At 50.6% G+C, this 13,014-nt stretch overlaps 1 protein-coding gene and 1 pseudogene across 5 annotated transcripts in view; one reads left to right on the top strand and one right to left on the bottom strand.

Annotated features, from left to right (window-relative positions):
- The window catches only part of rcan2 (regulator of calcineurin 2), a 644,130-nt gene that overhangs the window by 177,742 nt on the left and 453,374 nt on the right, over positions 1 to 13,014 (top strand). The gene's annotated exons all lie outside the window — the stretch shown is intronic.
- LOC140411697 (histone H2B type 1-O-like) lies at positions 7,062 to 7,417 on the bottom strand (annotated as a pseudogene).

Genomic DNA, 13,014 nt, shown 5'->3' with positions numbered 1-13,014 from the left:
GGCTTCTGCTATCTGGGGATCCGGGTGGCCACAACTGGGCCTCACTTTATAAGTGACATTACACCAGTCTGGTTTACCGTATGAAAGTAGACTTGAAGAGGTGGAACAACCTCCCCCTATCCTTGGCGGGTAGGGTTCAAAACGTTAAAGCGAACGTTCTAGGCCAGGGTTCTCCGTCCCGCCACACCCGTTCTCTGGCACGGCACGCCCTCGCCGGCAGCGGGATTCTCCATCTCAGCAGCCGGCCAATGAGGTTTCCCATTGAGGCCACTCCCACACCATCGGGAAATCTGCAGGCATAAGTGCGCTGCCGGCAAAGCGGAGGATCCCGCCGACGGATAATCCCGCCCCTTATTTTTCTTTCAATGTCTCCCCATTTTTCTCTCCAAATCCTTTTTTTATTCAGGTCAAAAAATTGATATCCTCTTTCATTTGGGCGGGTAAGCCTGCTCAAATTTGTGGTGTTCTGCTCCAAAGGGACAGACAGTTGGGGGGGGGGGGGGGGGGGGGGGGGAGGGCTTGGTCCTCCCCAATTTATTGTTTTATTACTGGGAAGCCAACATTTAAAATATATTGTTGTGATTTTGCAATTCCAGGTCCATTTGGGGACAAATGGAAGCTCGTTCTTGCACTACGTCTACTCTTGCAATAATTATTCCACCGTTGCCTTTTTCCCCTATTGGACTTTCTTCAAATCTAGTGGTGGTGTCCCCCCTTAGAATTTGGAAACAGTTTAGACTGCATTTCAAGCTCCTTCCCCTGTCTTTGCTGTCTCATTTTGCAATAATCACCTCTTCCTACCTGCTGGTTTGGAGTTGGCATTTCAATCTTGGGAGGTGAAGTGTCCAGAACGGTCTGGGGATCTGTTCGTGGAGGGGAGATTTGCCACTTTTAGGGAGTTAGCTGAGAATCGCTGGGGGCGATTCTCCATTATGGAGACCAAGTGTTTGCATCGTCGTGAACGCCGCCGCCGATCGGTGGGCCCCGATCGCAGGCCTGACCCCATCGGAGGCCCCACCACGGTGAAGGAGCCTCCCCCCCCCCCACCCCCCACAGGCCGCCCCCCGACCGTTCGCGCAGAGTTCCTGCCGGCAGTGACCAGGGGTGAATGGCACTCTGTCGAATTGGCGCGGCCGCTCGGCCCATCCGGGCCGGAGAATCGGCGGCCCCGCGGATTCCAGCAGCTTGCGGCCAGCGCCGCGCTAAACGCGCCGGCGCAAATGCCGCCAATTCTCTGCATCTCGGAGAATCGTGTGCCGGCGCCGGGGCGTCATGGTGCAGTTGCGGCGATTCCCCGGCCCCGCGCGTGGCTCAGAGAATCGCCCCCTCCATTTGCCCAATTCCAGTTTTTTTTGGTATTTCCATGTTCGCGGTTTTTCTCGTAAAGCTTTTCCTTTTCTGTGGCGCCACGTTCTCCCCAGATGAGGGAAATTCTGCCTCTGGCAAGGCCTGACGGGGTCTATTTCAGATCTATATGGTCATATTCTTTCAATGGATTCTCCTCTGTGAGTGGTAAGAGGACGAAATGGGAGGGTGCTATTGGGTCCCATTCTTAATGGTGAGGTGTGGAGTGAAGCCCTTCGTAGGATCAACCTCGGGACTTCACGTGCTCGGTTGAGCCTGATTCAGTTTACGTTTTGCATAGGTTACACTTGACCAGGTTAAGGATGAGTGGGTTCTTCCCTCATGTTGAGGATAAGTGTGAGCACTGTTCTCTTGGGCTGGCTAACCATCGACATATGTTCTGGTCCTACCACACACTTATAGGCTTCTGGGCTTCACTCTTTAATACCATGTCGGAGATACTTCATGTTAAATATGGATCCGTGTCATCTAGTGGTCATATTTGGGGTGCCGGATTCAGTGAAGGCAGATGCCCTTGACTTTGCCTCTCTCTCTCTCCCTTCACGCCCCCCCCCCCCCCCTGCCCCCACACCCACCCAGCTGACATGCAACCAGACAGTTTTACCAGTCATACAGGCCACATGTTAGCAGGCCAACCTGGAGCTGGGAAGACTGCCGCGGAGGCAGGAAGAGGTCCTTAAGCGTTTGTTAATTGACTACTTAAGGTAGTGTTCTTCCGGGGACCCATTTTTACCAACCGGCCGACCTTTGTGACTTACGCCGGCCGACTTTCGTGACCCACCATTTTCTCTTACCTTTAATGCGAGAGGTGAGTCTGCTTGGTCGTCACGATCGCACCCCAATCAGGTTCACAGGAGAAGGCTATGCACATATAGGGTGCAGGATACAGCCGGTGCCTATGTGCCAGCTTCACTTTTGTGAGGATGGAAAATCCAACCCTGCACGTGGAGGTCATTGTGAAGGATAAAAGCAACAAAATTCTTGTTCTACTCAGCTCCGGATATGCCTCGGAGATACTACTCCAGAATGCTGACAGCCTCATTGACTTGTGCTGTGTTTTTAATGTGCTGTCAAAACTGAGGCGCAGAAGTTCAGTCAACTTAATTTGGAGTCAGGATTGCTAGTCCATTTACAGTTTCCTTACTAGTGCTATTTTCTTCGATGTGTCATAGCAGTGTGAGGAACATGTAGTAATTACCAGGTGCCAGCCTGGCTCTTCCAAGGTACCCAGGTGGTGCCGCCAGCTGGCATGGGCACTGCCAGGGTGCCAGATTGACACTGGCAAGTTGCTGAGCTGGCATTTTTATGCGTGTATGATCAGGCCGGGGCTGCCCGATGTGGGTGGCAGTGGGGGGTGCGGGGATCATCCCATATTTCGTTCGGGCTGCGTGGGGGGGGGGGGGGGGGGTGGTTTGAGAGTTCGGGGATTTTTTCAGAGGGCCTCGGTTTAAAATGGCGTCCCGATATCTCGCTACAATGGGGAGTTCCGGCAAGCGGAGCTCCCCACTGTAAAAAAACGGGGCTATGTGCGGGCTTGGCCTCGGATTCCCCGTTCAGGTCCCTTATACAACGCGAGTCGTGAGTGCCGGGAAACACAAGGCTAAACGCGTTTGCTAAGGGAATTTGTTCCTTTTTGGGAAAATCGCCCCCCATGTTTCAGGAGGCTGCAGATGTCAGCAGTGACCCGCTGTGATAACCTGAGCCTCACAAAGCACTGAGTGCTCAGACATGCGAGACCTCGGGTTGGGGGTCCTGCCTCCTTCCTCTTTGATTTGTGGAGGACCTTGTCACTGAGGAGGAGGCTACTGGTGTTGTTGTTGGCAATAGTGTTGCTTCTTCTCTGGTTCATGGTCAGAGGTGGAAGTTGGTCCTGTATACGTTGCGCCCTGTTATGGTGGAGGCTGGCTGCAGGGAAGTGTGCAGCAAAAGTTGAGTGAAATGCACTGAAGAAGTTAGCAATCACCCGTCAAGCAGTAACTTCACTCTCTTAGAAGAAGTGCCGCGAACACATCTCTCACCTGGTCATGGCGGGAGCTCTTCAGTGTAATTGATCAAAGCCTTCCGAGCTTTTCAGTTTCATGGAAGACACTCTTTCTGCTGTGCACTCGCCTCAGTGAACATGGGAGTTACTGACAGGTCAGAAAACAGGTCTCCTGGCTATAAAATGCAGAATTTGGGTTAAAAAGGTACATAAAAGAGGCCTTTTAAGTATATTAACTGTTTTCTTGATAGGTAAAAGGAGGACAGAGGTCCCCGCACGCACAAACCTATCTCTACTTGGAGAAAAATGCTCCCCTGACTACCACTCAAATTTTATGGATGATCTTCTCCTGCCTCACATATCCAAGTGTCTTTTAAATGAATTCAGGCATCTTAGGCATGCAAACCTGAATTTAACTGTTGGTCCTGCCAGACACCTGCTGCTGTAATTCCCATCGGTAGAACAATAGAAATTAGTGGACTTCTGGCTGCCTGCCTTGAAATTGGTGAGAACTCTGCTCATCCTTTACTGGGAAAATGTTTTCAAGAGGGAGGGGAGGAGACAGTGGAGCTGCCATTGAATTTTCTAGCTGCATATAGAAAGCAAGTGCTGGAGATGTGGCTGCAGTGGCGAGGGTGTCCTTGCAATCTATGCAAAATGCCTTTTCACTTCTGCACGGTGCAGCAAGGCCAGTGCTGGAAGATCCACTGGGTTTGCAGCCTGCCAACGTTTGAGGCCAAAATAACTAGATAATTGCAGAAGTCTTGGACCAGAAGCTTTAGCACAAATACATCATAGAGCTGCTGGATGAAGGACAATCAGACAGAGGGCGGGATTCTCCGACACCCCGCCTGGTCCGAGAATCCCGGGGGGCGGCGTGAATCCCGCCCCCGCCAGCTGCCGAATTCTCCGGCACCGAAAATTTGGCGGGGGCGGGAATCGCGCCGCGCCGATTGGCGGGCACCCCCCCCCGCGATTCTCCGGCCCGCGATGGGCCGAAGTCCCGCTGCTGTCATGCCAGCCCCACCGGTGTGAATCAAACCACCTCCCTTCCCGGCAGGACTGGCGGCGCAGGCGGGCTCCGGGGTCCTGGGGGGGGGGGGGATCTGGCCCCGGGGGGTGCCCCACGGTGGCCTGCCCCGCGATCGGGGCCTTCCGATCCGCGGGCAGGCCTGTGCCATGGGGGCACTCTTTTCCTTCCGCCTCGGCCAATGCCTCCGCGATGGTCGATGCGGACATGACCCCACCCCCGCACATGTGCAGTGATGATGTCAGCAGCCGCCGACGCTCCTGCGCATGCACGGCCTTCTGCCGACCGGTGAGGTCCCTTCGGCCCCGGCTGGCGTGGCGCCAAAGGCCTTTCCTGCCAGCCAGTGGTGCGCCAACCACGCCGGCGCGGGGCTAGCCCCTCAAGGTGAGGGATTGGCCTCGAAAGGTGCGGAGAAATCTGCACCTTTGGGGCGGCTGACGCCTGGGTGGTTCCCGCTATTCCATCCCGCCGGTACCCCCCGCCCCGGCGGGTAGGGGAGAATCCCGCCCAGAGGTCTTGGCCACATAACCACTGAGTCACGGAGAATTCTACAATACACAGGGGCTCATTTCATTCACCTAAGTGTGTCACATCTCTATTCCAGTAACCCATGACCACATTTCCAAATGATGGAATGCAGGGTGTAGAAATTATCAATCGAGCTAATCAAATGCAAACAGTGGCCTCCTGCACAGTTATACATTTATTTGATTTAATTATTTGTCTAAAGCTGTTGAGACTTCTATCCATCGTAACTGGGCCCTAAGATTCTAATGTAACTTAGCATCCAGATACTCAGCATTGTAAAGAAGGGTCACAAAAAAGTGTTACCTTCTAATCCTTCTGAGTCATTCTAAATGCTTTAAAATTTTGTTTGCCCAGTATGATACTTGCTTTTAATTTTCCTCATACCTTGTACCTCTATATTTCACTCACAATCAACTTCATGCTCCCACTATTAGTCTATTCCCTACATTTGACTTATTCTGCACCTGTACATAATGATACAGTGAACCAAACCATAAGGTTTGAGTGCTGTGATTGCAATACTATTTAAGGTGGTCTCGCACAATTCCTACCTTTACAGACATGACTTGAGGAAAATTTGCCTCATCGTCATTAGAGCCTTGTGATCACTGTTGGGAATAGTAGCAGGCGGATGCTTCACACATTTTTATATAATTCCTCAGTTTACTATTCGACCCAGAGTTAAAGCCTCTGTTAGGTGTTCATCTATTAATAGCACAGTGGTTAGCACAGTTGTTTCACTGCTCCAGGGTCACAGGTTTGATTCCTGACTTGGGTCACTGTCTGTGCGGAATCTGCATATTCTCCCCATGTCTGAGTGGGTTTCCTCCGTGTGCTCCGGTTTCTTCCAACAGTCCAAAGGTGTGCAGGTTAGGTGGATTGGCCATGCTAAATTGCTTTAAATTTCACTCACTCATGCACTAAGAGGGCATTGGTGACCACAGACTTCCATTGGATTGCTCCATGATTCTGCTTGGCAAAGTACTGCAATGGTAGCCATTGCTTCTGCAACTTATATCACTAGAAGTGAATATTTTGGAATGTTCTGAATATTTTATGAATAAAGTATATTTTTGAAAAAAAAAAACCCCTTGGGCGGGATTCTCCGACCCCCCGCCGGGTCGGAGAATCGCCTGGGGCTGGCGTGAATCCCGGCCCCGCTGGTTGCCAAATTCTCCGGCACCGGAGATTCGGTGGGGGCGGGAATCGCGCTGCGCCGGTTGGCGGGCCCCCCCGGCGATTCTCTGGCCCGGATGGGCCGAAGTCCTGCTGCTGGAATGCCTGTCCCGCCGGCGTGGATTAAACCACTTCTCTTACCGGCGGGACAAGGCGGCGCGCGGTCCTGGAGGGGCGATCTGGCCCCGGGGGTTGCCCCCACGGTGGCCTGGCCCGCGATCGGGGCCCACCGATCCGCGGGCGGGCCTGTACCGTGGGGGCACTCTTTTCCTTCCGCCTTCGCCATGGTCTCCACCATGGCGGAGGCGGAAGAGACCCCTCCACTGCGCATGCGCGGGGATGCCGTGAGCGGCCGCTAACGCTCCCGCGCATGAGCCGCCCGGCAATGTCATTTCCCCGCCGGCTGGCGGGGAATCAAAGGCCTTTTCCGCCAGCTGGCGGGGCGGAAATCAGTCCGGTGTGGGCCTAGCCCCTCAAGGTTAGGGCTCGGCCGCTCAAGATGCGGAGGATTCCGCACCTTTGGGGCGGCGCGATGCCGGACTGATTTGCGCCCTTTTTGGCGCCGGTCGGCGGACATCGCGCCGATTATGGAGAATTTCGCCCCTGATGTCTGACCAGGAAACATTCCCTCTCTTGCCACTTGCCATCAGGTGTATAGGAAGGGTTTACTGGCTGATGATCAATCTGTCTAAGTAGCCTTTATACTTTCCAACATTTTCTGGATGCCTTACGTCACCGTGGAAAATATTTTCAGTTGGATTCTAAAATAATAAATAAGATACTCTGCCAGTCATATCTCTAGTTACTGCAATTAACGTGATGAAGACCTGACAATGTGCAAATTTGTTTGACTATTAAAACAAATGGTGCTGCCTTTGCACAAAATAATCTAAAATAAAGCAAATGTTTTGCCTCATGAACGGCACTGTTCTGTTAAAATGTATCTACAACTGATTGTGTTTTTCAGTACCTGGTGTAGTTTTACTTGGAGCTGGTGTACTTGGTTACTACCTTTGTCCCCTCCGACACAGTGTGTTTGACCAGTTCCCTGGGCGGCAGCAGGCGCACGGCGGTCTGGATCTCGCGGGAGCTGATGGCGTGCCGCTTGTTGGAATTGGCCAGGTGGGAAGCCTCACCCATGGCACGCTCGAAGATGTCATAGACAAATGAATTCATGATGCTCATGACCTTGGAGGAGATGCTGGTGCCAGGGTGAACCTGCTTCATCACTTTGTAGATGTCCTTCCTCGAGCACCTCCTTTTCTTGCTGCTTGTGTTTTCTTCAGACCTTTCTTCCCGCGCTTCTTGGGAAATGCCGACTTCTTTTCATCAACCATCCTCAAGTTCAATTAGTCCAAATTGGTTTCATTAAAATTCACTCAAATTCCAAAGTTGATTTGCATCTACTCACTAATGACTAGACAATTGGCTGTGATACCTGAGGGCTTACTAAATGGTCTCAGATTTACATTTGTAACCCTTGGCAAATGAAGCACTTACCAACTCAATAAAATTCAACAAGTAATTTCACAAAATGAATGAAGCAAATTTCAATTGGATGCAAGTAAAAGTGCTTAAATTTAAGTTAACAGTAACTGACAGGTGTGTGAAATATAGCAAGTTTCCCCATGAAGCACAGTGCACAAAGTAAGATTAAAAAATTGAAATAAATCAGTTACAAACCTCAGGGGTTCTTGTGACTGATTTTTTTTCAAAACACATTCAAGTGCTTTCTAATGATATCAGTAATGTCCTCAGGCAATTTATAAATTTAATGCATTGCCAAAATCTGTTACTTTGTGCTCGGCTGCCCATACATTTTCAGTCAATTGCCTCAGTGACGGGATGACTGGATATTCGTCTTTGTTCTAATTTTGTACTCTTTTGTGGACTGTTGATGCTCATAAAATGATATTGCATTCATATCTTTCAGTCAATGATGAGAGTGGAAGATGAGCAATAGTACAAAACTGTATTGGTTATGCTGTCCATTGATAATAATGATTGTCATGAACAAAAACAAGTTTGGAGCTAAAAAAAAAGGCCTGTCAGTCCAAGGGTAAGATTTGTAGGCCTCTGTGGGAGCAAGTTTGGAAGTGTGTGGGTAGAAAATGTAGCGCCATTGGGCGGTGTGCCGGTTTGGCATCACTGTTCCTGCTGCTGGTGATTTTATTCTGGATCGGGGTAAAAGAGGTGGGAGCAGGCATCCTGCCTAAATTGGATAAGTGGGCAATTAATCATGGCTGAGATTCTCCGAAATCCCGGCCAAGTGTTGACGCCGGCGTAATCACCGGAGTGGTGTATGCCACCGTCAACGGGCCTCCTGGCCCAGTAATTCTCTGGTTTTTAGGGGCTAGAACGGCGCCGGAGTGCCGGGCTGCTCCGGTGCTAAAAGGCGGACCTGCGCAGCCGGCGCGGGTCCACGCATGTGCGCAATGGTTGTCTCCGCAACGGCACATGCGCGTGGTTGCCGTCTCCGCGCCAGCGCTGGAGCAACATGTTGGAAACCGAGCAGCGGGCCTGCGTGGAAGAAGGTAAGCCCCCTCCAGATCGCGGCTGACCACCGATCAGAAGCCCCCGATCGAGGGCCTGGACCCGTGGAGGCCCCCGCCCTGGAGTCAGATCCCCGCTCCCCACACCAGGATGTCCACTGCGGCCACGGGTCTGAGCTCCCGCTGGGTGGTACCAGGTTTGAACCACGCTGGCGGGACTCGGCGGAACTCAGCGGGAGTTTGGCCCATTGCCCACGGAGAATCGCCGTGGGGGCCTATTTCAGCAGCCTCCGACTGGTGCCACGGCGACCGCGTGGGTGCGACTGGCACCGATTCTCTGGTCACCGGAGAATCGGCGGTCCAGCATCGGAGCGGCATGGCGAGAATCTCATGCCAACCGGCGAATCCCAGCCCTTGTTGCCAGCTCATGAATTGCCACTCCGGTGGGGATGTATAGGTTACATGATGGATCAGGGAGAGTCCAGGGTGTCCTTAGATTAAAGGAAATAAACACATTTTGATCTTGATTACTTAGTGTGTCATATCAGCATCCTTCTTAGCCTTGATCAGTACCATTTACACTCTCTTCGTCTTTTTGTCCACAACATCTTTGTCAGTCTGTCCCTAGCCTCCACTCATCATTGTCCCTCTATCCAGCCCCCCATGCCCCACTCTCTGTCACCCTTCCCTCCCCCCAAGTGCAGTATAAATTCGACCTATCTCCGGTTCACTCTAGCTTTGACAAAGGGTCATCCAAACTTGAAAGTTTAGCTCCGTTCTCTCTCCACAGATGCTGTTAGACCCACTAAGATTTCCCAGTATTTTCTGTTTTGTGTCCTAGGATTATTGTGGTTGAAGCTGACAGTCAGTAGGGATTAAAATTTTCAGAGAATTGGGTCGAATAGCAATGACGATAAACATCCTCAGCAGCAAAACCAGAGCCTGAGGCATGAGGAGGGCAGGGTACAGGAATGGAGGACAGGAAGACTAAAGAGACCATAGAGGCAGCATCAAGTGTACCACCAAAGAAGAAACTACCTGAATATGTCAGAGAACCTGTGCCTCAGGAAACTACTTATATGGTATCTGAGATTTGTGCATTCACGCTGGAAGACTCGCACCTTGCAGCACTGCTCGCCATGTTCTGCCAGCTGGTCAAAATCACTGTGATCTTGAACTTCTTCACTTCTGGTTTCTTCCAAGATCAGCAGCGAACATTGGTGGTATCTCTCAAGTAGCAGTACAGCAGATGATGAACTCACAGCTTGGACTTAGATATTACCAAATGCAAGGTGAGGTGACCAATCTTGCGTCTTAAGTTGAACTGGTGGATTTCTGTTGGGGTCCCGGACTAGGAGCTGTCTTCTTATGCGATGGTTGGTCCCGCAAGTGTCTCTGCTAAGACTGCAAACATATCCCTTTTTATCCAGTTTCTTCCAGCATCAAGAAAGTTCTTTAGCCAACTACAAGGATGACTGTTACCCATTTTCCTCAATGTTAGCTTGAAAAAACAGCACACAACTTTAGGCCTTGCTCTATTTATCTGTCTTTGTTTTAGCATTCTTCGCAACCGCAGTGATTTCTTGATGAGTACATCTTATCACACTTGCTTGCAGAAACAATTGCATTCTGTAAAGTTGGCTACTTTTCCCATCATGCTTTGCAGAAGTTTAGCTGTTGGGCTAAAAGACGACAAGTGAGATTCATCAACAAGAACAGTCTTCATTCCCTCAATGTTTAGCTGCTCTGAGCACAAAAAATGTATGCATCTTGCAATCTCTTTCCTGACAGCTTCCATAATGCCTTCATCCTCCAGCAGTCCAGCATGCCGCAGCTCTTCACTGCACCCCTCAAAGTGCGTGGATGGATTCCCGGGAGCAAGGGATAACGCTTTAAGCGACAGCTACTCAAATCTTTGTGACCCCGAGAGACAACCCTTGAGTTGCTACAACTGAAACTGTCTGCTCACAAGGACGATCATCGAGCAGGCAATTGGGCATCTGTTGTAACTCTAGTTTTATGCATGAGTATAAAATTGAAATGCTGCACTGTTATTTCTACATTTGACTGCTGACCACACTCATTTAAACAACCTCAAACATTTTTCAGCTGCAGATGTTGGACTTTATGGGGCGAAATTCTCCCCCAACGGCGGGATGTCCGCTGACTGGCGCCAAAGCCGGCGCCAATCAGACGGGCATCGCGCCGGCCCAAAGGTGCGGAAGGCTCCGCATCTTTGGGGGCCGAGCCCCAACATTGAGGGGCTAGGCCGACGCCGGAGGGATTTCCGCCCCGCCAGCTGGCGGAAATGGCGTTTGTTTCCCCGCCAGCTGGCGCGGAAATGCGGCGCATGCGCGGGAGCGTCAGCGGCCGCTGTCAGTTTCCTGCGCATGCGCAGTGGGGAGAGTCTCTTCCGCCTCCGCCATGGTGGAGGCCGTAGCGGAGGCGGAAGGGAAAGAGTGCCCCCACGGCACAGGCCCGCCCGCGGATCGGTGGGCCCCGATCGCGGGCCAGGCCACCGTGGGGGCACCCCCCAGGGTCAGATCGCCCCGCGGCCCCCCCCAGGACCCCGGAGCCCGCCCACTCCGCCTGGTCCCGCCGGTAAATACCAGGTTTGATTTACGCCGGCGGGACAGGCAATTCCTGGGCGGGACTTCGGCCCATCCGGGCCGGAGAATCCAGCGGGGGGTCCCGCCAACCGGCGCGGCCCGATTCCCGCCCCCGCCCAATCTCTGGGAGCGGAGACTTCGGCGGGAGCGGGGGCGGGATTCACGGCGGCCAACGGCCATTCTCCGACCCGGCGGGGGGTCGGAGAATGACGCCCCCGGTCTGTAATTTATAGATTTATACCTTGCATGTCTTTTGCTTATTGGAACTACCTTCACCTCTGCAGGGACATTATTTTCTATTATCTTAGTTGTTTGTGGCTCATATGATTGTAACAACACCCAGAGGGTGGTGGGAGTCTGCAACTCACTGCTTGAAAGGGTGGTTGAATCAGAAACTCTCGTAACATTTGAGAAGCATTTAGATATTCACTAGCACTGCCATAACCTCCAGGATTGTGGGCCAAGAGTTGGAAATGAGATCAGTGTAGGTGGGTCTTTGTCGACCAGCGGGGAAACGATGGACCGAATGGACTTCTGTGTTGTAAATGTCTATTAATCTGTGAATGTGGTAAAAGTGCAATATTGCCTCTCTACAGTACCAGGTGATGATGTTATTGTTAGTTTATGTCATTTACCCATGTTACATCATTGCGTTAATACCCTGACAGTTAAACCAATGCAGTACATTTCACAAGGTTCCAAGTCCAGCAATAAAGTTCAGTATTGCTGCATTTTCACCTCAATAGCTCCTTTGTTTCGGGTCTTCTGAGATTCCAGTGGAAATTTGCCATGCAGTGTTGATGCCCCATTCTGTTGCTGGGCACTATAGAAGGTAGGTGTGCCCTGTGCTTTGCTTTGATTTTTGTTTTACAAGTAACACAGGCATTTAAAAAAACGGATTGTGGCACCTGTGATCAGTCAGATGTTATTTTCAAAGAAGCTTCGGTCAGCAAAATGTTATTTTCAATGAAGGTTGAAAGATAGCCTAGTTTAAAGTTGAGGCAATAAATATCTTGCCCGCTATACTCCCAAGTGTTCAGTTCTTTAGCTGAGTCTGTGAGTCAGTGACTGAAGTGTTGTTTTGCTCAGTAAGAACATCATTATGAAAAAGACAGCCAAGGTACTTGACGAAAAGAGCAAAGGGGAATACAAACCAAATGCTTGCGTCTGAACTAACAAGGAAACATTAGGGACTTATCTTGATGCCTTAAAAACCTCACCTGTTTAATTAGAGGCCTTGTTCTATTACATCCCTGTTAATTAGCGACATCACTGCAGCCAGTGTGACAAAGAAATGCATTGTATTGGAAGCAATGCTGTAATGTTCTCCAAAGAAAGTTGTAAAAACCTTTACTTATCAAATTATACTCACCAAAATATTTCCACAGAAACAAATGGCACAGTCTCAAGCCCTTAACAAAATAGATTGCCATCTAAAGTGGACACCATGCGAAGTTTAAGACTATTTAGGATATATATTTATGGGGTATGAAAGGATACGGGCATACTTGAGAAATCAACAATCTTGTTGTTACCACTGGTTTCTACCAATGCACCCACAGTGTGGAAACAGAAATATTCAAATCAGAAATTAATTAATGGCTCGAATCGTACTGTTGAATGCACGTCAAAAAAACCTAATGAACTTTGTCTAAATTGTGAGATCGCTGCTCAGGAATGGAAGGAAGGTACCCAAGAAAATTACAATCACCAGGGAGCTGGTTGGAGCTGTGGGCTGACAAGTCCCCGGATCCTGATGGATTTCATCCAAGATTCTGAAAATAAAGGCTAGTGACATAGTTGATGCATTGCTTTTAAATTTCTAAAATTTCC

Source organism: Scyliorhinus torazame, chromosome 4 (assembly GCF_047496885.1).
Source record: "Scyliorhinus torazame isolate Kashiwa2021f chromosome 4, sScyTor2.1, whole genome shotgun sequence".
Lineage (NCBI taxonomy): Eukaryota > Metazoa > Chordata > Chondrichthyes > Carcharhiniformes > Scyliorhinidae > Scyliorhinus > Scyliorhinus torazame.
Note: the sequence above shows the minus strand (reverse complement) of the source record. Positions and strands in the feature narration are given on the sequence as shown.